Source organism: Salmo salar, chromosome 13 (genome assembly GCF_965601325.2).
Source record: "Salmo salar chromosome 13, fSalSal1, whole genome shotgun sequence".
NCBI lineage: Eukaryota > Metazoa > Chordata > Actinopteri > Salmoniformes > Salmonidae > Salmo > Salmo salar.
In genome coordinates, this window is record NC_138303.1 from 2964817 (window position 1) to 2990000 (window position 25184).

Below are 25184 nucleotides of genomic sequence, written 5' to 3' on the forward strand. Positions count from 1 at the left end.
TGGCTAGCTGAGGTGGCTAGCTGAGATGGCTAGCTGAGGTGGCTAGCTGAGGTGGCTAGCTGAGGTGGCTAGCTGAGGTGGCTAGCTGAGGTGGCTGGCTAGCTAGCTGGCTGGCTGGATAAGTATTTGGGTCAGGCTGCAAACATTAGCAGGCTAAAATGTTCAGCCATCGGTAAAGCAGTCCTGGTGTAGGGTAAACATTATGGGGATTAACATACTGTCACATCCTGACCAGCAGGTGGAGTAGGTGTATAAGTTTTGGTCAGGGCGTGGCAGAAGGAGTTGTGTTTTCTATGTTCTGTCTAGGTTGGGTGTTTCTATGTAGAGTTAATTGGGGTGGACTTCCAATTGAAGGCAGGTGTGTGGTGTTGCCTTTGATTGGGAGTCCTATATTAGTTGGGTGTGTTTGTGAGCACTGCGTTTATCGAGCCTGCTACACTGTCTAGTCGTGAGTACTGTTTATTGTTTTGTTTGTGTTCTGTGGATGCTTTACGTATTTTCATTAAAAGAATGAGTATCTACATTCCCGCTGCATGTTGGTCCTCCCTTCAACACCATGACGAAATCCGTGACACATACATCATGTTATCGGCTTGAGGGGATAATACACGGTTGTGACTATAACCGAAGAGAATTCTCTTGGGAGGTAATACGGTCGGCATTTGATTGTGAGGTATTCTAGGTCGGGTGAACGAAACACGACTTGTGTTTCTGTACGTTATCACAATCACACCATGAGTAGTTAATCATGAAACATACACCTCCGCCTTTCTTCTTCCCGGAGAGTTCTTTATTCCTGTCTGCGCGACGTGCTGAGAACCCAGCTGGCTGTATGGAAGGGGACAGTATATCCAGGAAGCCATGATTCCGTGAAACAGAATATTTTACAGTCTACACACCCTGATAGATAAACATGTCCACAAAAATAATACCAAAATGATTTATCGTCTTCCAAAAAGCATTTGATTCTATTTGGCATACAGGACTGTTCTACAAAGTTATTGAAAGTGGTGTAGGGGGTAAAACATATGACATAATTAAATCAATGTATACTGGCAATACGTGCAGCATTAAAATTGGCAAGAAAAAAACTGAACTCTTTAACCAGGGGCGGGGCCTTCGCCAGGGTTGCAATCTGAGCCCTGCACTCTTCAATATTTACATTAACGAATTGGCCACTATTCCAGAACAATCCTCAGCCCCTGGTGTTAGTCTCCACAAGTCAGAGGTTAAACGCCTGCTCTTGGCAGATTACCTGTGCTTGCTGTCACCCACAGCACATGGCCTACAGCAGAGTCTGGACCTGCTAGAGCAGTACTGCCAGACCTGGGCCCTGGCAGTAAACCTACAATTACCTAGGTTTAAATATATAGAGTACTGCAAACACTACAATTACTGAGGATTAAATATATAGATTACTGTAGACACTACAATTACTGAGGATTAAATATATAGATTACTGTAGACACTACAATTACCGAGGATTAAATATATAGATTACTGTAGACACTACAATTACCGAGGTTTAAATATATAGATTACTGTAGACACTACAATTACCTAGGTTTAAATATATAGATTACTGTAGACACTACAATTACTGAGGATTAAATATATAGAGTACTGTGCTTCAACGCCAGTCGTGTCCCTCGGAAACGTTCCCGGTCCATACCAGCCTTACTCCATGGGCCTTCTCCCGCCATAACCTGCTCCCATGTCCATCTCTCCCCATAGTCCGTATCCTGTACACACTACAATTACCTAGGTTTAAATATATAGATTACTGTACACACTACAATTACCTAGGTTTAAATATATAGATTACTGTACACACTACAATTACCTAGGTTTAAATATATAGATTACTGTACACACTACAATTACCTAGGTTTAAATATATAGATTACTGTAGACACTACACTTACCTAGGTTTAAATATATAGATTACTGTAGACACTACAATTACCTAGGTTTAAATATATAGATTACTGTAGACACTACAATTACCTAGGTTTAAATATATAGATTACTGTAGACACTACAATTACCTAGGTTTAAATATATAGATTACTGTAGACACTACAATTACTGAGGATTAAATATATAGATTACTGTAGACATTACAATTACCTAGGATTAAATATATAGATTACTGTAGACACTACAATTACTGAGGTTTAAATACATAGAGTACTGTAGACACTACAATTACTCAGGATTAAATATACGCTCAACTGGACACCTAAATGAGGCATTGAATGAACTAAGCTAGAAATGCAAGGCTATGCCATTAAAAATAAATTCTAATTGAAATACCTATTCAAATTTGGCTAAAACAAATTGAATGTGTCATTGAACCAATTGCACTTTATGGTAGTGAGGTGTGGGGTCCACTTGCAAAACAAGATTTCACCAAATGGGACAAACACCCCATTGAAACCCTACATGCAGAGTTCTGTAAGATTATCCTACATGTCCAGAGGAAAACTACAAACAATGCATGCAGGGCAGAATTAGGCCAATATTGACTAATAATTTAAAAAAATCTAATCAAAAAAGAGCAATTCAGTTTTGGAAACAATACAATGACCCCCTCTCATATAATTACCAAACCCTGCAATGCCAAGAGCTAAGCAAAGACAATAATCCCCTCATTCAGCTGATCCTGAGGCTGAGTTCACTAACCTGTTCTCCTAACACACTGAAGCCTCATGACCAGACCATACAATTACTCAGAATAAACCAAAATTACTACACAGTCAAAACAAAACCACATTACCTATTGGGAAACACAAGCACAAAGCAAAATGCAGCACTATCTGGCCCTAAAAATCGTCAGTACACCGTGGCTAACTATTTGACCATAGTTACTGATCAAAATCTTAGAACAACCTTGACAAAGTACAGCGAGCACAGCCTTGCCATTGAGAAGAGTAGACACAGGAAAATCTGGCTCCATATGGAGGAAAGGCTGCACCACAGCAGAGCCCGAGACAGCTGCATTTCCTGACAAAATGTAAAAAAATGGAAACAAAACAATTAGAGAGCAATACCAGAGGGGCTGCCGTTTTATTGGCTCCTAACCAACAGTGCTGTTTTGTTTTGTTTTTTCGCATTGTTTGTAACTTTTTTGTTGTTGTTGTACATAAATCAGAGGGCTGATATAAATACTATGCATGCCAGTCTCTCTTGACTAAGAGTTGAGGAGAGACTGACTGCATCACTTCTTCTTTTTATAAGAAACATTCATGTGTTGGAAATCCCAAATTGTTTGTATAGTCAACTTACACACAGCTCTGACACACACATTTATCCCACCAGACATGTCACCAGGGGTCTTTTCACAGTCCCCAGCCCCAGAACAAATTCAAGAAAGCGTTCAGTACAGAGCCCTTATTGCATGGAACTCCCTTCCATCTCATATGGCTCAAATAAACAGCAAACCTGGTTTCAAAAAACAGATAAAGCAACACCTCACGGCACAACGCCTCTCCTCTATTTGACCTAGATAGTTTGTTTGTGTGCATTGAAATGTACTGTAGGAATTTTGATTCCCTAGGGAAACAGGAAGTAGTAGTTCCTTAAGACTTAGATAAACTTATATAAGTGGAAGGTAATTCCTGGTTTAATTTTGGTAGATGTTATTTACAATAATATTTAAGGGTGCCATTAATTGTGAAACCTTGATTTGGAGGACATTGATTTTTAAATAAATCAATAAATTATTTTGGTTGGTTCCATTGAAGCATTAATAAAGTACAGTATTTCTCACATGTTGGTATTTTGAGTTTCTCTCTATAATTATATTGTTTATATTTGTTTTAAGTATTGTTTGTGCATTGCCAGTCAGGGGTGCCAGTAATTTTGGAGCCCACTGTACGTGTGCCTTTTTAAAAATGTATGTAATTCTGTCCTTGAGCTGTTCTTGTCTAATGATGTGCTGTATTATGTTTCATGTTTTGTGTGAACCCCAGGAAGAGGGGCTGTTTTGCAATAGGGGGATCCTAATAAAATACCAAAGTAATGTTGCTGCTACCGTCTCTTATGACCGAAAATAACTTCTGGACATCAGAACAGCAATTACTCACCTCGAACTGGACAAAGATTTTATCTTTAACGAGTCCGACTCGAAGGATATACTACTTTCTCGGGAAATGGCCCAAATGTGTGAAAAAAAAGACAGAGAAAAAGAGGGTAAACCTCCACTACGATCCGTTCTATTGGTCAACGTGCAGTCATTGGAAAACAAAATGGATGACATACGATCAAGACTATCCTACCAACAGGACATTAAAAAACAGAATGATCTTATGTTTCACGAGTCATGGATGAATGACAACACGGATACTATAGAGCTGCATCAGCAGGACAGAGAAGCTACGTCTGGCAAGACGCGGAGCAAGGGTGTGTGTCTATTTGTCAATAACAGCTGGTGTCTAATATTAAAGAAGTCTCGAGGTTTTGCTCGCCTGAGGTAGAGTACCTCATGATAAGCTGTAGACCGTAACTATCTACCAAAAGAGTTCTCATCTATATTATTCGTAGCCGTCTATTTACCACCACAGACCGATGCTGACACTAAGACCGCACTCAACCAGCTGTATAAGGAAATAAGCAAACAAGAAAATGCTCATCCAGAGGCGGCGCTCCTAGTGGCCGGGGACTTTAATGCAGGGAAACTTACATGCATTGTACCTAATTTCTACCAGCATGTCACATGTGCAACCAGAGGGAAAAAACTCTAGACCACCTTTCCTCCACACACAGAGACGCATCCAAAGCTCTCCCTTGCCCTCCAGCTGGAATATGTTCCGGGATTCATCCAATGTCATTGAGTATACCACCTCAGTCATCGGCTTCATCAATAAGTGCATCGACAACGTCGTCCCCACAGTGACCGTACGTACATATCCCAACCAGAAGCCATGGATTACAGGCAACATCCGTATCGAGCTAAAGGCTAGGAGCGGTACACTAATCGGGATGCTTATAAGAAATCCCGCTATGCCCTCAGACGAACCATCAAACAAGCAAAGCGTCAATACAGGACTAAAGATTGAATCCTACTACACCGGCTCTGACGCTCGTCAGATGTGGCAGAGCTTGAAAACTATTAAGGACAACAAAGGGAAACCCAACCGTGATCTGCCAAGTGACGCGAGCCTACCAGACGAGCTAAATGCCTTTTATGCTCGCTATGAGGCAAGCAACACTGAAGCATGTATGAGAGCACCAGCTGTTCCAGACGACTGTGTGATAACGCTCTTGGTAGCCGATGTGAGCAAGACCTTAAAACACGTCAACATTCACAAAGGCCAGACGGATTTCCAGGACGTGTACTCAAAGCATGAGCGGACCAACTGGCAAGTGTCTTTACTGACATTTTCAAACTCTCCCCTGTCTGAGTCTGTAATACCTACATGTTTCAAGAAGACCACCATAGTCTCTGTGCTCAAGGAAGCGAAGGCAACCTGCCTAAATGACTTCCGCCCCGTAGCACTCACATCTGTAGCCATGAAGTGCTTTGAAAGGCTGATCATGGCTCAAATCAACACCATCATCCCAGAAACCCTGGACCCACTCCAATTCGCGTACTGCCCAAACAGATCCACAGATGACGCAATCTCAATCGCAATCCACACTGCCCTTTCCCTCCTGGACAGAAGGAACACCTATGTGAGAATGCTATTCACTGACTACAGCTCAGCGTTCAACACCATAGTGCCCACAAAGCTCATCACTAAGCTAAGGACCCTGGGACTAAACACCTCCCTCTGCAACTGGATCCTGGACTTCCTGACCGGCCGCCCCCAGGTGGTGAGGGTAGGTAGCAACACATATTCCTTGCTGATCCTCAACACAGGGGCCCCTCAGGGTTTACTCTGTTCAGTAGGAGGTGTGTGTGTTACTCTGTTCAGTAGGAGGTGTGTGTGTTACTCTGTTCAGTAGGAGGTGTGTGTGTTACTCTGTTCAGTAGGAGGTGTGTGTGTTACTCTGTTCAGTAGGAGGTGTGTGTGTTACTCTGTTCAGTAGGAGGTGTGTGTGTTACTCTGTTCAGTAGGAGGTGTGTGTTACTCTGTTCAGTAGGAGGTGTGTTTGTCTTACTCTGTTCAGTAGGAGGTGTGTTACTCTGTTCAGTAGGAGGTGTGTGTGTTACTCTGTTCAGTAGGAGGTGTGTGTGTTACTCTGTTCAGTAGGAGGTGTGTGTTTTACTCTGTTCAGTAGGAGGTGTGTGTGTTACTCTGTTCAGTAGGTGTGTGTGTGTTACTCTGTTCAGTAGGAGGTGTATGTGTTACTCTGTTCAGTAGGAGGTGTGTGTGTTACTCTGTTCAGTAGGTGGTGTGTGTGTTACTCTGTTCAGTAGGAGGTGTGTGTGTGTTACTCTGTTCAGTAGGAGGTGTGTGTGTTACTCTGTTCAGTAGGAGGTGTGTGTGTTACTCTGTTCAGTAGGAGGTGTGTGTTACTCTGTTCAGTAGGAGGGGTGTGTGTTACTCTGTTCAGTAGGAGGTGTGTGTGTGTTACTCTGTTCAGTAGGAGGTGTGTGTGTTACTCTGTTCAGTAGGAGGTGTGTGTGTTACTCTGTTCAGTAGGAGGTGTGTGTTACTCTGTTCAGTAGGAGGTGTGTGTGTGTTACTCTGTTCAGTAGGAGGTGTGTATGTTACTCTGTTCAGTAGGAGGTGTGTGTGTTACTCTGTTCAGTAGGAGGTGTGTGTGTTTACTCTGTTCAGTAGGAGGTGTGTGTGTTACTCTGTTCAGTAGGAGGTGTGTGTGTTACTCTGTTCAGTAGGAGGTGTGTGTGTTACTCTGTTCAGCAGGAGGTGTGTGTGTGTTACTCTGTTCAGTAGGAGGTGTGTGTGTTACTCTGTTCAGTAGGAGGTGTGTGTGTTACTCTGTTCAGTAGGAGGTGTGTGTGTTACTCTGTTCAGTAGGAGGTGTGTGTGTTACTCTGTTCAGTAGGAGGTGTGTGTGTTACTCTGTTCAGTAGGAGGTGTGTGTGTTACTCTGTTCAGTAGGAGGTGTGTGTGTTACTCTGTTCAGTAGGTGGTGTGTGTGTTACTCTGTTCAGTAGGAGGTGTGTGTGTTACTCTGTTCAGTAGGTGGTGTGTGTGTTACTCTGTTCAGTAGGAGGTGTGTGTGTTACTCTGTTCAGTAGGAGGTGTGTGTGTGTTACTCTGTTCAGTAGGAGGTGTGTGTGTTACTCTGTTCAGTAGAAGGTTTGTGTGTTACTCTGTTCAGTAGGAGGTGTGTGTGTTACTCTGTTCAGTAGGAGGTGTGTGTTACTCTGTTCAGTAGGAGGTGTGTGCTACTCTGTTCAGTAGGAGGTGTGTGTGTTACTCTGTTCAGTAGGAGGTGTGTGTTACTCTGTTCAGTAGGAGGTGTGTGTGTTACTCTGTTCAGTAGGAGGTGTGTATGTTACTCTGTTCAGTAGGAGGTGTATGTGTTACTCTGTTCAGTAGGAGGTGTGTATGTTACTCTGTTCAGTAGGAGGTGTATGTGTTACTCTGTTCAGTAGGAGGTGTGTATGTTACTCTGTTCAGTAGGAGGTATGTGTGTTACTCTGTTCAGTAGGAGGTGTGTGTGTTACTCTGTTCAGAAGGAGGTGTGTGTGTTACTCTGTTCAGTAGGAGGTGTGTGTTTTACTCTGTTCAGTAGGAGGTGTGTGTGTTACTCTGTTCAGTAGGAGGTGTGTGTGTTACTCTGTTCAGTAGGAGGTGTGTGTTACTCTGTTCAGTAGGAGGTGTGTGTGTTACTCTGTTCAGTAGGAGGTGTGTGTTACTCTGTTCAGTAGGAGGTGTGTGTTACTCTGTTCAGTAGGAGGTGTGTGTGTTACTCTGTTCAGTAGGAGGTGTGTGTGTTACTCTGTTCAGTAGGAGGTGTGTGTGTTACTCTGTTCAGTAGGAGGTGTGTGTGTTACTCTGTTCAGTAGGTGGTGTGTGTGTTACTCTGTTCAGTAGGAGGTGTGTGTGTTACTCTGTTCAGTAGGAGGTGTGTGTGTTACTCTGTTCAGTAGGTGTGTGTGTTACTCTGTTCAGTAGGTGGTGTGTGTGTTACTCTGTTCAGTAGGAGGTGTGTGTTTTACTCTGTTCAGTAGGAGGTGTGTGTGTGTTACTCTGTTCAGTAGGAGGTGTGTGTGTTACTCTGTTCAGTAGGAGGTGTGTGTTACTCTGTTCAGTAGGAGGTGTGTGTGTGTTACTCTGTTCAGTAGGAGGTGTGTATGTTACTCTGTTCAGTAGGAGGTGTGTGTGTTACTCTGTTCAGTAGGAGGTGTGTGTGTTTACTCTGTTCAGTAGGAGGTGTGTGTGTTACTCTGTTCAGCAGGAGGTGTGTGTGTGTTACTCTGTTCAGTAGGAGGTGTGTGTGTTACTCTGTTCAGTAGGAGGTGTGTGTGTTACTCTGTTCAGTAGGAGGTGTGTGTGTTACTCTGTTCAGTAGGAGGTGTGTGTGTTACTCTGTTCAGTAGGAGGTGTGTGTTACTCTGTTCAGTAGGAGGTGTGTGTTACTCTGTTCAGTAGGAGGTGTGTGTGTTACTCTGTTCAGTAGGAGGTGTGTGTGTTACTCTGTTCAGTAGGAGGTGTGTGTGTTACTCTGTTCAGTAGGAGGTGTGTGTGTTTACTCTGTTCAGTAGGAGGTGTGTGTGTTACTCTGTTCAGTAGGAGGTGTGTGTGTTACTCTGTTCAGTAGGAGGTGTGTGTGTTACTCTGTTCAGTAGGAGGTGTGTGTGTGTTACTCTGTTCAGTAGGAGGTGTGTGTGTTACTCTGTTCAGTAGGAGGTGTGTGTGTTACTCTGTTCAGTAGGAGGTGTGTGTGTTACTCTGTTCAGTAGGAGGTGTGTGTGTTACTCTGTTCAGTAGGAGGTGTGTGTGTTACTCTGTTCAGTAGGAGGTGTGTGTGTTACTCTGTTCAGCAGGAGGTGTGTGTGTTACTCTGTTCAGCAGGAGGTGTGTGTGTGTTACTCTGTTCAGTAGGAGGTGTGTGTGTTACTCTGTTCAGTAGGAGGTGTGTGTGTTACTCGGTTCAGTAGGAGGTGTGTGTGTTACTCTGTTCAGCAGGAGGTGTGTGTGTGTTACTCTGTTCAGTAGGAGGTGTGTGTGTTACTCTGTTCAGTAGGAGGTGTGTGTGTTACTCTGTTCAGTAGGAGGTGTGTGTGTTACTCTGTTCAGTAGGAGGTGTGTGTGTGTTACTCTGTTCAGTAGGAGGTGTGTGTGTTACTCTGTTCAGTAGGAGGTGTGTGTGTTTACTCTGTTCAGTAGGAGGTGTGTGTGTTACTCTGTTCAGTAGGAGGTGTGTGTGTTACTCTGTTCAGTAGGAGGTGTGTGTGTTACTCTGTTCAGTAGGAGGTGTGTGTGTTACTCTGTTCAGTAGGAGGTGTGTGTGTTACTCTGTTCAGTAGGAGGTGTGTGTGTTACTCTGTTCAGTAGGAGGTGTGTGTGTTACTCTGTTCAGTAGGAGGTGTGTGTTTTACTCTGTTCAGTAGGAGGTGTGTGTGTTACTCTGTTCAGTAGGAGGTGTGTTACTCTGTTCAGTAGGAGGGGTGTGTGTCACTCTGTTCAGTAGGAGGTGTGTGTTACTCTGTTCAGTAGGCGGTGTGTGTGTTTACTCTGTTCAGTAGGAGGTGTGTGTGTTACTCTGTTCAGTAGGAGGTGTGTGTGTGTTACTCTGTTCAGTAGGAGGTGTGTGTGTTACTCTGTTCAGCAGGAGGTGTGTGTGTGTTACTCTGTTCAGTAGGAGGTGTGTGTGTTACTCTGTTCAGAAGGAGGTGTGTGTGTTACTCTGTTCAGTAGGAGGTGTGTGTTTTACTCTGTTCAGTAGGAGGTGTGTGTGTTACTCTGTTCAGTAGGAGGTGTGTGTGTTACTCTGTTCAGTAGGAGGTGTGTGTTACTCTGTTCAGTAGGAGGTGTGTGTGTTACTCTGTTCAGTAGGAGGTGTGTGTTACTCTGTTCAGTAGGAGGTGTGTGTGTTACTCTGTTCAGTAGGAGGTGTGTGTGTTACTCTGTTCAGTAGGAGGTGTGTGTGTTACTCTGTTCAGTAGGAGGTGTGTGTGTTACTCTGTTCAGTAGGAGGTGTGTGTGTTACTCTGTTCAGTAGGTGGTGTGTGTGTTACTCTGTTCAGTAGGAGGTGTGTATGTTACTCTGTTCAGTAGGAGGTGTGTGTGTTACTCTGTTCAGTAGGTGTGTGTGTTACTCTGTTCAGTAGGTGGTGTGGGTGTTACTCTGTTCAGTAGGAGGTGTGTGTTTTACTCTGTTCAGTAGGAGGTGTGTGTGTGTTACTCTGTTCAGTAGGAGGTGTGTGTGTTACTCTGTTCAGTAGGAGGTGTGTGTTACTCTGTTCAGTAGGAGGGGTGTGTGTTACTCTGTTCAGTAGGAGGTGTGTGTGTGTTACTCTGTTCAGTAGGAGGTGTGTGTGTTACTCTGTTCAGTAGGAGGTGTGTGTGTTACTCTGTTCAGTAGGAGGTGTGTGTTACTCTGTTCAGTAGGAGGTGTGTGTGTGTTACTCTGTTCAGTAGGAGGTGTGTGTGTGTTACTCTGTTCAGTAGGAGGTGTGTGTGTTACTCTGTTCAGTAGGAGGTGTGTGTGTTACTCTGTTCAGTAGGAGGTGTGTGTTACTCTGTTCAGTAGGAGGGGTGTGTGTTACTCTGTTCAGTAGGAGTTGTGTGTGTGTTACTCTGTTCAGTAGGAGGTGTGTGTGTTACTCTGTTCAGTAGGAGGTGTGTGTGTTACTCTGTTCAGTAGGAGGTGTGTGTTACTCTGTTCAGTAGGAGGTGTGTGTGTGTTACTCTGTTCAGTAGGAGGTGTGTATGTTACTCTGTTCAGTAGGAGGTGTGTGTGTTACTCTGTTCAGTAGGAGGTGTGTGTGTTACTCTGTTCAGTAGGAGGTGTGTGTGTTACTCTGTTCAGTAGGAGGTGTGTGTGTTACTCTGTTCAGTAGGAGGTGTGTGTGTTACTCTGTTCAGCAGGAGGTGTGTGTGTGTTACTCTGTTCAGTAGGAGGTGTGTGTGTTACTCTGTTCAGTAGGAGGTGTGTGTGTTACTCTGTTCAGTAGGAGGTGTGTGTGTTACTCTGTTCAGTAGGAGGTGTGTGTGTTACTCTGTTCAGTAGGAGGTGTGTGTGTTACTCTGTTCAGTAGGAGGTGTGTGTGTTACTCTGTTCAGTAGGAGGTGTGTGTGTTACTCTGTTCAGTAGGTGGTGTGTGTGTTACTCTGTTCAGTAGGAGGTGTGTGTGTTACTCTGTTCAGTAGGTGGTGTGTGTGTTACTCTGTTCAGTAGGAGGTGTGTGTGTTACTCTGTTCAGTAGGAGGGTGTGTGTGTTACTCTGTTCAGTAGGAGGTGTGTGTGTTACTCTGTTCAGTAGAAGGTTTGTGTGTTACTCTGTTCAGTAGGAGGTGTGTGTGTTACTCTGTTCAGTAGGAGGTGTGTGTTACTCTGTTCAGTAGGAGGTGTGTGCTACTCTGTTCAGTAGGAGGTGTGTGTGTTACTCTGTTCAGTAGGAGGTGTGTGTTACTCTGTTCAGTAGGAGGTGTGTGTGTTACTCTGTTCAGTAGGAGGTGTGTATGTTACTCTGTTCAGTAGGAGGTGTATGTGTTACTCTGTTCAGTAGGAGGTGTGTATGTTACTCTGTTCAGTAGGAGGTGTATGTGTTACTCTGTTCAGTAGGAGGTGTGTATGTTACTCTGTTCAGTAGGAGGTATGTGTGTTACTCTGTTCAGTAGGAGGTGTGTGTGTTACTCTGTTCAGAAGGAGGTGTGTGTGTTACTCTGTTCAGTAGGAGGTGTGTGTTTTACTCTGTTCAGTAGGAGGTGTGTGTGTTACTCTGTTCAGTAGGAGGTGTGTGTGTTACTCTGTTCAGTAGGAGGTGTGTGTTACTCTGTTCAGTAGGAGGTGTGTGTGTTACTCTGTTCAGTAGGAGGTGTGTGTTACTCTGTTCAGTAGGAGGTGTGTGTTACTCTGTTCAGTAGGAGGTGTGTGTGTTACTCTGTTCAGTAGGAGGTGTGTGTGTTACTCTGTTCAGTAGGAGGTGTGTGTGTTACTCTGTTCAGTAGGAGGTGTGTGTGTTACTCTGTTCAGTAGGTGGTGTGTGTGTTACTCTGTTCAGTAGGAGGTGTGTGTGTTACTCTGTTCAGTAGGAGGTGTGTGTGTTACTCTGTTCAGTAGGTGTGTGTGTTACTCTGTTCAGTAGGTGGTGTGTGTGTTACTCTGTTCAGTAGGAGGTGTGTGTTTTACTCTGTTCAGTAGGAGGTGTGTGTGTGTTACTCTGTTCAGTAGGAGGTGTGTGTGTTACTCTGTTCAGTAGGAGGTGTGTGTTACTCTGTTCAGTAGGAGGTGTGTGTGTGTTACTCTGTTCAGTAGGAGGTGTGTATGTTACTCTGTTCAGTAGGAGGTGTGTGTGTTACTCTGTTCAGTAGGAGGTGTGTGTGTTTACTCTGTTCAGTAGGAGGTGTGTGTGTTACTCTGTTCAGCAGGAGGTGTGTGTGTGTTACTCTGTTCAGTAGGAGGTGTGTGTGTTACTCTGTTCAGTAGGAGGTGTGTGTGTTACTCTGTTCAGTAGGAGGTGTGTGTGTTACTCTGTTCAGTAGGAGGTGTGTGTGTTACTCTGTTCAGTAGGAGGTGTGTGTTACTCTGTTCAGTAGGAGGTGTGTGTTACTCTGTTCAGTAGGAGGTGTGTGTGTTACTCTGTTCAGTAGGAGGTGTGTGTGTTACTCTGTTCAGTAGGAGGTGTGTGTGTTACTCTGTTCAGTAGGAGGTGTGTGTGTTTACTCTGTTCAGTAGGAGGTGTGTGTGTTACTCTGTTCAGTAGGAGGTGTGTGTGTTACTCTGTTCAGTAGGAGGTGTGTGTGTTACTCTGTTCAGCAGGAGGTGTGTGTGTGTTACTCTGTTCAGTAGGAGGTGTGTGTGTTACTCTGTTCAGTAGGAGGTGTGTGTGTTACTCTGTTCAGTAGGAGGTGTGTGTGTTACTCTGTTCAGTAGGAGGTGTGTGTGTTACTCTGTTCAGTAGGAGGTGTGTGTGTTACTCTGTTCAGTAGGAGGTGTGTGTGTTACTCTGTTCAGCAGGAGGTGTGTGTGTTACTCTGTTCAGCAGGAGGTGTGTGTGTGTTACTCTGTTCAGTAGGAGGTGTGTGTGTTACTCTGTTCAGTAGGAGGTGTGTGTGTTACTCGGTTCAGTAGGAGGTGTGTGTGTTACTCTGTTCAGCAGGAGGTGTGTGTGTGTTACTCTGTTCAGTAGGAGGTGTGTGTGTTACTCTGTTCAGTAGGAGGTGTGTGTGTTACTCTGTTCAGTAGGAGGTGTGTGTGTTACTCTGTTCAGTAGGAGGTGTGTGTGTGTTACTCTGTTCAGTAGGAGGTGTGTGTGTTACTCTGTTCAGTAGGAGGTGTGTGTGTTACTCTGTTCAGTAGGAGGTGTGTGTGTTTACTCTGTTCAGTAGGAGGTGTGTGTGTTACTCTGTTCAGTAGGAGGTGTGTGTGTTACTCTGTTCAGTAGGAGGTGTGTGTGTTACTCTGTTCAGTAGGAGGTGTGTGTGTTACTCTGTTCAGTAGGAGGTGTGTGTGTTACTCTGTTCAGTAGGAGGTGTGTGTGTTACTCTGTTCAGTAGGAGGTGTGTGTGTTACTCTGTTCAGTAGGAGGTGTGTGTTTTACTCTGTTCAGTAGGAGGTGTGTGTGTTACTCTGTTCAGTAGGAGGTGTGTTACTCTGTTCAGTAGGAGGGGTGTGTGTCACTCTGTTCAGTAGGAGGTGTGTGTTACTCTGTTCAGTAGGCGGTGTGTGTGTTTACTCTGTTCAGTAGGAGGTGTGTGTGTTACTCTGTTCAGTAGGAGGTGTGTGTGTGTTACTCTGTTCAGTAGGAGGTGTGTGTGTTACTCTGTTCAGCAGGAGGTGTGTGTGTGTTACTCTGTTCAGTAGGAGGTGTGTGTGTTACTCTGTTCAGAAGGAGGTGTGTGTGTTACTCTGTTCAGTAGGAGGTGTGTGTTTTACTCTGTTCAGTAGGAGGTGTGTGTGTTACTCTGTTCAGTAGGAGGTGTGTGTGTTACTCTGTTCAGTAGGAGGTGTGTGTTACTCTGTTCAGTAGGAGGTGTGTGTGTTACTCTGTTCAGTAGGAGGTGTGTGTTACTCTGTTCAGTAGGAGGTGTGTGTGTTACTCTGTTCAGTAGGAGGTGTGTGTGTTACTCTGTTCAGTAGGAGGTGTGTGTGTTACTCTGTTCAGTAGGAGGTGTGTGTGTTACTCTGTTCAGTAGGAGGTGTGTGTGTTACTCTGTTCAGTAGGTGGTGTGTGTGTTACTCTGTTCAGTAGGAGGTGTGTATGTTACTCTGTTCAGTAGGAGGTGTGTGTGTTACTCTGTTCAGTAGGTGTGTGTGTTACTCTGTTCAGTAGGTGGTGTGGGTGTTACTCTGTTCAGTAGGAGGTGTGTGTTTTACTCTGTTCAGTAGGAGGTGTGTGTGTGTTACTCTGTTCAGTAGGAGGTGTGTGTGTTACTCTGTTCAGTAGGAGGTGTGTGTTACTCTGTTCAGTAGGAGGGGTGTGTGTTACTCTGTTCAGTAGGAGGTGTGTGTGTGTTACTCTGTTCAGTAGGAGGTGTGTGTGTTACTCTGTTCAGTAGGAGGTGTGTGTGTTACTCTGTTCAGTAGGAGGTGTGTGTTACTCTGTTCAGTAGGAGGTGTGTGTGTGTTACTCTGTTCAGTAGGAGGTGTGTATGTTACTCTGTTCAGTAGGAGGTGTGTGTGTTACTCTGTTCAGTAGGAGGTGTGTGTGTTTACTCTGTTCAGCAGGAGGTGTGTGTGTTACTCTGTTCAGCAGGAGGTGTGTGTGTTACTCTGTTCAGTAGGAGGTGTGTGTGTTACTCTGTTCAGCAGGAGGTGTGTGTGTGTTACTCTGTTCAGTAGGAGGTGTGTGTGTTACTCTGTTCAGTAGGAGGTGTGTGTGTTACTCTGTTCAGTAGGAGGTGTGTGTGTTACTCTGTTCAGTAGGAGGTGTGTGTGTTACTCTGTTCAGTAGGAGGTGTGTGTTACTCTGTTCAGTAGGAGGTGTGTGTGTGTTACTCTGTTCAGTAGGAGGTGTGTATGTTACTCTGTTCAGTAGGAGGTGTGTGTGTTACTCTGTTCAGTAGGAGGTGTGTGTGTTTACTCTGTTCAGTAGGAGGTGTGTGTGTTACTCTGTTCAGTAGGAGGTGTGTGTGTTACTCTGTTCAGTAGGAGGTGTGTGTGTTACTCTGTTCAGCAGGAGGTGTGTGTGTGTTACTCTGTTCAGTAGGAGGTGTGTGTGTTACTCTGTTCAGTAGGAGGTGTGTGTGTTACTCTGTTCAGTAGGAGGTGTGTGTGTTACTCTGTTCAGTAGGAGGTGTGTGTGTTACTCTGTTCAGTAGGAGGTGTGTGTGTTACTCTGTTCAGTAGGAGGTGTGTGTGTTACTCTGTTCAGTAGGAGGTGTGTGTGTTACTCTGTTCAGTAGGAGGTGTGTGTGTTACTCTGTTCAGCAGGAGGTGTGTGTGTTACTCTGTTCAGCAGGAGGTGTGTGTGTGTTACTCTGTTCAGTAGGAGGTGTGTGTGTTACTCTGTTCAGTAGGAGGTGTGTGTGTTACTCTGTTCAGTAGGAGGTGTGTGTGTTACTCTGTTCAGTAGGAGGTGTGTGTGTGTTACTCTGTTCAGTAGGAGGTGTGTATGTTACTCTGTTCAGTAGGAGGTGTGTGTGTTACTCTGTTCAGTAGGAGGTGTGTGTGTTTACTCTGTTCAGTAGGAGGTGTGTGTGTTACTCTGTTCAGTAGGAGGTGTGTGTGTTACTCTGTTCAGTAGGAGGTGTGTGTGTTACTCTGTTCAGTAGGAGGTGTGTGTGTTACTCTGTTCAGTAGGAGGTGTGTGTGTTACTCTGTTCAGTAGGAGGTGTGTGTGTTACTCTGTTCAGTAGGAGGTGTGTGTGTTACTCTGTTCAGTAGGAGGTGTGTGTGTTACTCTGTTCAGTAGGAGGTGTGTGTTACTCTGTTCAGTAGGAGGGGTGTGTGTCACTCTGTTCAGTAGGAGATGTGTGTTACTCTGTTCAGTAGGAGGTGTGTGTGTTTACTCTGTTCAGTAGGAGGTGTGTGTGTTACTCTGTTCAGTAGGAGGTGTGTGTGTGTTACTCTGTTCAGTAGGAGGTGTGTGTGTTACTCTGTTCAGCAGGAGGTGTGTGTGTGTTACTCTGTTCAGTAGGAGGTGTGTGTGTTACTCTGTTCAGAAGGAGGTGTGTGTGTTACTCTGTTCAGTAGGAGGTGTGTGTGTTACTCTGTTCAGTAGGAGGTGTGTGTGTTTTACTCTGTTCAGTAGGAGGTGTGTGTGTTACTCTGTTCAGTAGGAGGTGTGTGTTACTCTGTTCAGTAGGAGGGGTGTGTGTCACTCTGTTCAGTAGGAGATGTGTGTTACTCTGTTCAGTAGGAGGTGTGTGTGTTTACTCTGTTCAGTAGGAGGTGTGTGTGTTACTCTGTTCAGTAGGAGGTGTGTGTGTGTTACTCTGTTCAGTAGGAGGTGTGTGTGTTACTCTGTTCAGCAGGAGGTGTGTGTGTGTTACTCTGTTCAGTAGGAGGTGTGTGTGTGTTACTCTGTTCAGAAGGAGGTGTGTGTGTTACTCTGTTCAGTAGGAGGTGTGTGTTTTACTCTGTTCAGTAGGAGGTGTGTGTGTTACTCTGTTCAGTAGGAGGTGTGTGTGTTACTCTGTTCAGTAGGAGGTGTGTGTTACTCTGTTCAGTAGGAGGTGTGTGTGTTACTCTGTTCAGTAGGAGGTGTGTGTTACTCTGTTATGTAGGAGGTGTGTGTGTTACTCTGTTCAGTAGGAGGTGTGTGTGTTACTCTGTTCAGTAGGAGGTGTGTGTGTTACTCTGTTCAGTAGGAGGTGTGTGTGTTACTCTGTTCAGTAGGTGGTGTGTTACTCTGTTCAGTAGGAGGTGTGTGTGTTACTCTGTTCAGTAGGAGGTGTGTGTGTTACTCTGTTCAGTAGGTGTGTGTGTTACTCTGTTCAGTAGGTGGTGTGTGTGTTACTCTGTTCAGTAGGAGGTGTGTGTTTTACTCTGTTCAGTAGGAGGTGTGTGTGTGTTACTCTGTTCAGTAGGAGGTGTGTGTGTTACTCTGTTCAGTAGGAGGTGTGTGTTACTCTGTTCAGTAGGAGGGGTGTGTGTTACTCTGTTCAGTAGGAGGTGTGTGTGTGTTACTCTGTTCAGTAGGAGGTGTGTGTGTTACTCTGTTCAGTAGGAGGTGTGTGTGTTACTCTGTTCAGTAGGAGGTGTGTGTTACTCTGTTCAGTAGGAGGTGTGTGTGTGTTACTCTGTTCAGTAGGAGGTGTGTATGTTACTCTGTTCAGTAGGAGGTGTGTGTGTTACTCTGTTCAGTAGGAGGTGTGTGTGTTACTCTGTTCAGTAGGAGGTGTGTGTGTTACTCTGTTCAGCAGGAGGTGTGTGTGTTACTCTGTTCAGCAGGAGGTGTGTGTGTGTTACTCTGTTCAGTAGGAGGTGTGTGTGTTACTCTGTTCAGTAGGAGGTGTGTGTGTTACTCTGTTCAGTAGGAGGTGTGTGTGTTACTCTGTTCAGTAGGAGGTGTGTGTGTTACTCTGTTCAGTAGGAGGTGTGTGTGTTACTCTGTTCAGTAGGAGGTGTGTGTGTTACTCTGTTCAGTAGGAGGTGTGTGTGTTACTCTGTTCAGTAGGTGGTGTGTGTGTTACTCTGTTCAGTAGGAGGTGTGTGTGTTACTCTGTTCAGTAGGTGGTGTGTGTGTTACTCTGTTCAGTAGGAGGTGTGTGTGTTACTCTGTTCAGTAGGAGGTGTGTGTGTGTTACTCTGTTCAGTAGGAGGTGTGTGTGTTACTCTGTTCAGTAGGAGGTGTGTGTTACTCTGTTCAGTAGGAGGTGTGTGTGTTACTCTGTTCAGTAGGAGGTGTGTGTTACTCTGTTCAGTAGGAGGTGTGTGTGTTACTCTGTTCAGTAGGAGGTGTGTGTGTTACTCTGTTCAGTAGGAGGTGTGTGTGTTACTCTGTTCAGTAGGAGGTGTGTGTGTTACTCTGTTCAGTAGGTGGTGTGTGTGTTACTCTGTTCAGTAGGAGGTGTGTGTGTTACTCTGTTCAGTAGGAGGTGTGTGTGTTACTCTGTTCAGTAGGTGTGTGTGTTACTCTGTTCAGTAGGTGGTGTGTGTGTTACTCTGTTCAGTAGGAGGTGTGTGTTTTACTCTGTTCAGTAGGAGGTGTGTGTGTGTTACTCTGTTCAGTAGGAGGTGTGTGTGTTACTCTGTTCAGTAGGAGGTGTGTGTTACTCTGTTCAGTAGGAGGGGTTTGTGTTACTCTGTTCAGTAGGAGGTGTGTGTGTGTTACTCTGTTCAGTAGGAGGTGTGTGTGTTACTCTGTTCAGTAGGAGGTGTGTGTGTTACTCTGTTCAGTAGGAGGTGTGTGTGTTACTCTGTTCAGTAGGAGGTGTGTGTTACTCTGTTCAGTAGGAGGTGTGTGTGTGTTACTCTGTTCAGTAGGAGGTGTGTATGTTACTCTGTTCAGTAGGAGGTGTGTGTGTTACTCTGTTCAGTAGGAGGTGTGTGTGTTTACTCTGTTCAGTAGGAGGTGTGTGTGTTACTCTGTTCAGTAGGAGGTGTGTGTGTTACTCTGTTCAGTAGGAGGTGTGTGTGTTACTCTGTTCAGCAGGAGGTGTGTGTGTGTTACTCTGTTCAGTAGGAGGTGTGTGTGTTACTCTGTTCAGTAGGAGGTGTGTGTGTTACTCTGTTCAGTAGGAGGTGTGTGTGTGTTACTCTGTTCAGTAGAAGGTGTGTGTGTTACTCTGTTCAGTAGGAGGTGTGTGTGTTACTCTATTTCAGTAGGAGGTGTGTGTGTTACTCTGTTCAGTAGGTGGTGTGTGTGTTACTCTGTTCAGTAGGAGGTGTGTGTGTTACTCTGTTCAGTAGGTGGTGTGTGTGTTACTCTGTTCAGTAGGAGGTGTGTGTGTTACTCTGTTCAGTAGGAGGTATGTGTGTGTTACTCTGTTCAGTAGGAGGTGTGTGTGTTACTCTGTTCAGTAGAAGGTTTGTGTGTTACTCTGTTCAGTAGGAGGTGTGTGAGTTACTCTGTTCAGTAGGAGGTGTGTGTTACTCTGTTCAGTAGGAGGTGTGTGCTACTCTGTTCAGTAGGAGGTGTGTGTGTTACTCTGTTCAGTAGGAGGTGTGTGTTACTCTGTTCAGTAGGAGGTGTGTGTGTTACTCTGTTCAGTAGGAGGTGTGTGTGTTACTCTGTTCAGTAGGAGGTGTATGTGTTACTCTGTTCAGTAGGAGGTGTGTATGTTACTCTGTTCAGTAGGAGGTATGTGTGTTACTCTGTTCAGTAGGAGGTATGTGTGTTACTCTGTTCAGTAGGAGGTGTGTGTGTGTTACTCTGTTCAGTAGGAGGTGTGTGTGTTACTCTGTTCAGAAGGAGGTGTGTGTGTTACTCTGTTCAGTAGGAGGTGTGTGTTTTACTCTGTTCAGTAGGAGGTGTGTGTGTTACTCTGTTCAGTAGGAGGTGTGTGTGTTACTCTGTTCAGTAGGAGGTGTGTGTTACTCTGTTCAGTAGGAGGTGTGTGTGTTACTCTGTTCAGTAGGAGGTGTGTGTTACTCTGTTCAGTAGGAGGTGTGTGTGTGTTACTCTGTTCAGTAGGAGGTGTGTATGTTACTCTGTTCAGTAGGAGGTGTGTGTGTTACTCTGTTCAGTAGGAGGTGTGTGTGTTACTCTGTTCAGTAGGAGGTGTGTGTGTTACTCTGTTCAGTAGGAGGTGTGTGTGTTACTCTGTTCAGTAGGTGTGTGTGTTACTCTGTTCAGTAGGTGGTGTGTGTGTTACTCTGTTCAGTAGGAGGTGTGTGTTTTACTCTGTTCAGTAGGAGGTGTGTGTGTGTTACTCTGTTCAGTAGGAGGTGTGTGTGTTACTCTGTTCAGTAGGAGGTGTGTGTTACTCTGTTCAGTAGGAGGTGTGTGTGTGTTACTCTGTTCAGTAGGAGGTGTGTATGTTACTCTGTTCAGTAGGAGGTGTGTGTGTTACTCTGTTCAGTAGGAGGTGTGTGTGTTTACTCTGTTCAGTAGGAGGTGTGTGTGTTACTCTGTTCAGTAGGAGGTGTGTGTGTTACTCTGTTCAGTAGGAGGTGTGTGTGTTACTCTGTTCAGCAGGAGGTGTGTGTGTGTTACTCTGTTCAGTAGGAGGTGTGTGTGTTACTCTGTTCAGTAGGAGGTGTGTGTGTTACTCTGTTCAGTAGGAGGTGTGTGTGTTACTCTGTTCAGTAGGAGGTGTGTGTGTTACTCTGTTCAGTAGGAGGTGTGTGTGTTACTCTGTTCAGTAGGAGGTGTGTGTGTTACTCTGTTCAGTAGGTGGTGTGTGTGTTACTCTGTTCAGTAGGAGGTGTGTGTGTTACTCTGTTCAGTAGGTGGTGTGTGTGTTACTCTGTTCAGTAGGAGGTGTGTGTGTTACTCTGTTCAGTAGGAGGTATGTGTGTGTTACTCTGTTCAGTAGGAGGTATGTGTGTGTTACTCTGTTCAGTAGGAGGTGTGTGTGTTACTCTGTTCAGTAGAAGGTTTGTGTGTTACTCTGTTCAGTAGGAGGTGTGTGTGTTACTCTGTTCAGTAGGAGGTGTGTGTTACTCTGTTCAGTAGGAGGTGTGTGCTACTCTGTTCAGTAGGAGGTGTGTGTGTTACTCTGTTCAGTAGGAGGTGTGTGTTACTCTGTTCAGTAGGAGGTGTGTGTGTTACTCTGTTCAGTAGGAGGTGTGTGTGTTACTCTGTTCAGTAGGAGGTGTATGTGTTACTCTGTTCAGTAGGAGGTGTGTATGTTACTCTGTTCAGTAGGAGGTATGTGTGTTACTCTGTTCAGTAGGAGGTGTGTGTGTGTTACTCTGTTCAGTAGGAGGTGTGTGTGTTACTCTGTTCAGAAGGAGGTGTGTGTGTTACTCTGTTCAGTAGGAGGTGTGTGTTTTACTCTGTTCAGTAGGAGGTGTGTGTGTTACTCTGTTCAGTAGGAGGTGTGTGTGTTACTCTGTTCAGTAGGAGGTGTGTGTTACTCTGTTCAGTAGGAGGTGTGTGTGTTACTCTGTTCAGTAGGAGGTGTGTGTTACTCTGTTCAGTAGGAGGTGTGTGTGTTACTCTGTTCAGTAGGAGGTGTGTGTGTTACTCTGTTCAGTAGGAGGGGTGTGTGTGTTACTCTGTTCGGTAGGAGGTGTGAGTGTTACTCTGTTCAGTAGGTGGTGTGTGTGTTACTCTGTTCAGTAGGAGGTGTGTGTGTTACTCTGTTCAGTAGGAGGTGTGTGTGTTACTCTGTTCAGTAGGTGTGTGTGTTACTCTGTTCAGTAGGTGGTGTGTGTGTTACTCTGTTCAGTAGGAGGTGTGTGTTTTACTCTGTTCAGTAGGAGGTGTGTGTGTGTTACTCTGTTCAGTAGGAGGTGTGTGTGTTACTCTGTTCAGCAGGAGGTGTGTGTTACTCTGTTCAGTAGGAGGTGTGTGTGTTACTCTGTTCAGTAGGAGGTGTGTGTGTGTTACTCTGTTCAGTAGGAGGTGTGTGTGTTACTCTGTTCAGTAGGAGGTGTGTGTTACTCTGTTCAGTAGGAGGGGTGTGTGTTACTCTGTTCAGTAGGAGGTGTGTGTGTGTTACTCTGTTCAGTAGGAGGTGTGTGTGTGTTACTCTGTTCAGTAGGAGGTGTGTGTGTTACTCTGTTCAGTAGGAGGTGTGTGTTACTCTGTTCAGTAGGAGGTGTGTGTGTGTTACTCTGTTCAGTAGGAGGTGTGTATGTTACTCTGTTCAGTAGGAGGTGTGTGTGTTAATCTGTTCAGTAGGAGGTGTGTGTGTTACTCTGTTCAGTAGGAGGGGTGTGTTACTCTGTTCAGTAGGAGGGGTGTGTTACTCTGTTCAGTAGGAGGTGTGTGTGTTACTCTGTTCAGCAGGAGGTGTGTGTGTGTTACTCTGTTCAGTAGGAGGTGTGTGTGTTACTCTGTTCAGTAGGAGGTGTGTGTGTTACTCTGTTCAGTAGGAGGTGTGTGTGTTACTCTGTTCAGTAGGAGGTGTGTGTGTTACTCTGTTCAGTAGGAGGTGTGTGTTACTCTGTTCAGTAGGAGGTGTGTGTGTGTTACTCTGTTCAGTAGGAGGTGTGTATGTTACTCTGTTCAGTAGGAGGTGTGTGTGTTACTCTGTTCAGTAGGAGGTGTGTGTGTTTACTCTGTTCAGTAGGAGGTGTGTGTGTTACTCTGTTCAGTAGGAGGTGTGTGTGTTACTCTGTTCAGTAGGAGGTGTGTGTGTTACTCTGTTCAGCAGGAGGTGTGTGTGTGTTACTCTGTTCAGTAGGAGGTGTGTGTGTTACTCTGTTCAGTAGGAGGTGTGTGTGTTACTCTGTTCAGTAGGAGGTGTGTGTGTTACTCTGTTCAGTAGGAGGTGTGTGTGTTACTCTGTTCAGTAGGAGGTGTGTGTGTTACTCTGTTCAGTAGGAGGTGTGTGTGTTACTCTGTTCAGTAGGAGGTGTGTGTGTTTACTCTGTTCAGTAGGAGGTGTGTGTGTTACTCTGTTCAGTAGGAGGTGTGTGTGTTACTCTGTTCAGCAGGAGGTGTGTGTGTGTTACTCTGTTCAGTAGGAGGTGTGTGTGTTACTCTGTTCAGTAGGAGGTGTGTGTGTTACTCTGTTCAGTAGGAGGTGTGTGTGTTACTCTGTTCAGTAGGAGGTGTGTGTGTGTTACTCTGTTCAGTAGGAGGTGTGTATGTTACTCTGTTCAGTAGGAGGTGTGTGTGTTACTCTGTTCAGTAGGAGGTGTGTGTGTTTACTCTGTTCAGTAGGAGGTGTGTGTGTTACTCTGTTCAGTAGGAGGTGTGTGTGTTACTCTGTTCAGTAGGAGGTGTGTGTGTTACTCTATTCAGCAGGAGGTGTGTGTGTGTTACTCTGTTCAGTAGGAGGTGTGTGTGTTACTCTGTTCAGTAGGAGGTGTGTGTGTTACTCTGTTCAGTAGGAGGTGTGTGTGTTACTCTGTTCAGTAGGAGGTGTGTGTGTTACTCTGTTCAGTAGGAGGTGTGTGTGTTACTCTGTTCAGTAGGAGGTGTGTGTGTTACTCTGTTCAGTAGGAGGTGTGTGTGTTACTCTGTTCAGTAGGTGGTGTGTGTGTTACTCTGTTCAGTAGGAGGTGTGTGTGTTACTCTGTTCAGTAGGTGGTGTGTGTGTTACTCTGTTCAGTAGGAGGTGTGTGTGTTACTCTGTTCAGTAGGAGGTGTGTGTGTGTTACTCTGTTCAGTAGGAGGTGTGTGTGTTACTCTGTTCAGTAGAAGGTTTGTGTGTTACTCTGTTCAGTAGGAGGTGTGTGTGTTACTCTGTTCAGTAGGAGGTGTGTGCTACTCTGTTCAGTAGGAGGTGTGTGTGTTACTCTGTTCAGTAGGAGGTGTGTGTTACTCTGTTCAGTAGGAGGTGTGTGTGTTACTCTGTTCAGTAGGAGGTGTGTATGTTACTCTGTTCAGTAGGAGGTGTATGTGTTACTCTGTTCAGTAGGAGGTGTGTATGTTACTCTGTTCAGTAGGAGGTATGTGTGTTACTCTGTTCAGTAGGAGGTGTGTCTGTGTTACTCTGTTCAGTAGGAGGTGTGTGTGTTACTCTGTTCAGAAGGAGGTGTGTGTGTTACTCTGTTCAGTAGGAGGTGTGTGTTTTACTCTGTTCAGTAGGAGGTGTGTGTGTTACTCTGTTCAGTAGGAGGTGTGTGTGTTACTCTGTTCAGTAGGAGGTGTGTGTTACTCTGTTCAGTAGGAGGTGTGTGTGTTACTCTGTTCAGTAGGAGGTGTGTGTTACTCTGTTCAGTAGGAGGTGTGTGTGTTACTCTGTTCAGTAGGAGGTGTGTGTGTTACTCTGTTCAGTAGGAGGTGTGTGTGTTACTCTGTTCAGTAGGAGGTGTGTGTGTTACTCTGTTCAGTAGGTGGTGTGTGTGTTACTCTGTTCAGTAGGAGGTGTGTGTGTTACTCTGTTCAGTAGGAGGTGTGTGTGTTACTCTGTTCAGTAGGTGTGTGTGTTACTCTGTTCAGTAGGAGGTGTGTGTTTTACTCTGTTCAGTAGGAGGTGTGTGTGTGTTACTCTGTTCAGTAGGAGATGTGTGTGTTACTCTGTTCAGTAGGAGGTGTGTGTTACTCTGTTCAGTAGGAGGGGTGTGTGTTACTCTGTTCAGTAGGAGGTGTGTGTGTGTTACTCTGTTCAGTAGGAGGTGTGTGTGTTACTCTGTTCAGTAGGAGGTGTGTGTGTTACTCTGTTCAGTAGGAGGTGTGTGTTACTCTGTTCAGTAGGAGGTGTGTGTGTGTTACTCTGTTCAGTAGGAGGTGTGTATGTTACTCTGTTCAGTAGGAGGTGTGTATGTTACTCTGTTCAGTAGGAGGTGTGTGTGTTACTCTGTTCAGTAGGAGGTGTGTGTGTTTACTCTGTTCAGTAGGAGGTGTGTGTGTTACTCTGTTCAGTAGGAGGTGTGTGTGTTACTCTGTTCAGTAGGAGGTGTGTGTGTTACTCTGTTCAGTAGGAGGTGTGTGTGTTACTCTGTTCAGCAGGAGGTGTGTGTGTGTTACTCTGTTCAGTAGGAGGTGTGTGTGTTACTCTGTTCAGTAGGAGGTGTGTGTGTTACTCTGTTCAGTAGGAGGTGTGTGTGTTACTCTGTTCAGTAGGAGGTGTGTGTGTTACTCTGTTCAGTAGGAGGTGTGTGTGTTACTCTGTTCAGTAGGAGGTGTGTGTGTTACTCTGTTCAGTAGGAGGTGTGTGTGTTACTCTGTTCAGTAGGTGGTGTGTGTGTTACTCTGTTCAGTAGGAGGTGTGTGTGTTACTCTGTTCAGTAGGTGGTGTGTGTGTTACTCTGTTCAGTAGGAGGTGTGTGTGTTACTCTGTTCAGTAGGAGGTGTGTGTGTGTTACTCTGTTCAGTAGGAGGTGTGTGTGTTACTCTGTTCAGTAGGAGGTTTGTGTGTTACTCTGTTCAGTAGGAGGTGTGTGTGTTACTCTGTTCAGTAGGAGGTGTGTGTTACTCTGTTCAGTAGGAGGTGTGTGCTACTCTGTTCAGTAGGAGGTGTGTGTGTTACTCTGTTCAGTAGGAGGTGTGTGTTACTCTGTTCAGTAGGAGGTGTGTGTGTTACTCTGTTCAGTAGGAGGTGTGTATGTTACTCTGTTCAGTAGGAGGTGTATGTGTTACTCTGTTCAGTAGGAGGTATGTGTGTTACTCTGTTCAGTAGGAGGTGTGTGTGTGTGTTACTCTGTTC

General features: G+C 45.2%; 1 protein-coding gene across 1 annotated transcript in view; it reads right to left on the reverse strand.

Moving 5' to 3' along the window:
* LOC106566288 (alpha-1,3-mannosyl-glycoprotein 4-beta-N-acetylglucosaminyltransferase C) overlaps positions 1–25184 on the reverse strand; it is a 43964-nt gene that overhangs the window by 10529 nt on the left and 8251 nt on the right. The window lies entirely within an intron of this gene.